The sequence below is a fragment of the Lactuca serriola genome, chromosome 8 (genome assembly GCF_051521515.1).
Source record: "Lactuca serriola cultivar US96UC23 chromosome 8, Lser_US96UC23_V15, whole genome shotgun sequence".
NCBI lineage: Eukaryota > Viridiplantae > Streptophyta > Magnoliopsida > Asterales > Asteraceae > Lactuca > Lactuca serriola.
Window position 1 is genome coordinate 128116737 of NC_136415.1, and position 1439 is coordinate 128118175.

The 1439-nt window shown below is 42.0% G+C and overlaps 1 non-coding gene across 1 annotated transcript; it reads left to right on the forward strand.

Annotated features, from left to right (window-relative positions):
* Window positions 1-426: 426 nt before the first annotated feature.
* On the forward strand, window positions 427-533 carry LOC145071503 (small nucleolar RNA R71). Its single transcript, XR_013690514.1, has one exon. It is a non-coding gene; the product is annotated as a small nucleolar RNA R71 (small nucleolar RNA).
* Window positions 534-1439: the final 906 nt, after the last annotated feature.

Below are 1439 nucleotides of genomic sequence, written 5' to 3' on the forward strand. Positions count from 1 at the left end.
CTTATACTCTTCATATGGTAGCCACTTCTTCTTTGGTTTCCTCCAGTCATCATCAAAATTATCCCCACTTGAGCTTTTCTGTTCCCAAACTCATCTAAATTGCAGTCCTTGGTCAAGTGTGGACCACTACATCTCTCGTAACCCACTCTTATGGCATGTATTGACTGCTCCATTTGTGTTATCCTTCGATCCAAATTATTCAACATAGCCATTACAGCTGCTATTTCTTCAGTTTGGGCCCCTCCACTGCCTTTGATTCCATCTTGCCTAGGGTTGTGGTATTCGCGAGAGTGCTTCGCGAATTCTTCTATCAGCTCCTTAACCTCCCATGGATTTTTCTTTGTCAAAGGTCCTTGAGAGTCAAGGAGTTGTCTCTTCATAACGTTGACCCCATCATAGAAGATCGACATCTCTTGTTGCACATTTAGATCATGCCGAGGGCAATTTCTGAGCAAGCCCTTGTACCGCTCCCATGCTTCGTATAATGAATCCCCCGGCTATTGCTCAAAGTTGGCTATTGCCTTCTTGAGTTTGGCTATCTTGGATGGCGGGAAAAACTGGTCCAGTAATTGCTCACGCATTTGAGCCCAAGTGGTAATTGTACCCGATGGAAGTGACTTTAACCACTCCTTAGCAGCTCCTTTGAAAGTGATGGGAAGCATCTTAAGCAAGATGGTGTTTCTGTTGACATTTGGGACATTGAAGTAATCCGCAATGTCGTTGACTTCATCTAGATGCTTAAAAGCATCCTCATGATCTTTCCCAAAAAACGGGATATCCTTCCATACACTCAAGATGTGCCCCTTCAACTCAAATGTGGCAGTGGCAGGTATTACGGGTTGGACTAAACCGGGACCCACATCTTCTCGTATCCGCTTCTTGTAAACTCCCATGGACATCTCTTCAATTGCTTCCATCTCGTTCCTTGGCTCGTTCTCGGTTTCGCTCGTATGTTCTTCAAATTCCGGCTCGGTATCGTATTCGGATTCGGTTTGGATGGGTATTTGATCCAAGTGCTCAAAATTCCTCGTGTGCCTCGTGGATGAACGTGACTCTCCGGTCTTCTTTCCCGACTTCCTTAAAAAAGCTGACTTTAATTCTTGTAAGGGCGTCTTTTTCTTGTGAACTGCAGACTCGGGATCTTCAAGTGGTGGCACCAAGGGTGTGTTTGAGCCTCTGGTCATGAACTCCTGCAACTTGCTAAACTAAAAACGTAAAACTGAACTAAAATAAGAAAATACTAAAAAAACTAAAAATCGCAGTTTTCACGTCGTGAGTTTATAAAACTCACGTCATGAATTCTGTGACAGAAACAAAAAAAAATTGTTATATGCTAACCAACTCAGCTAATAAACAAAAATAAAAAATAAATTACTAATTAACTTTTTGCAGATTTTATTCCACAAAAAGGGTCGATTAATCTAATGCAACTAAATAAA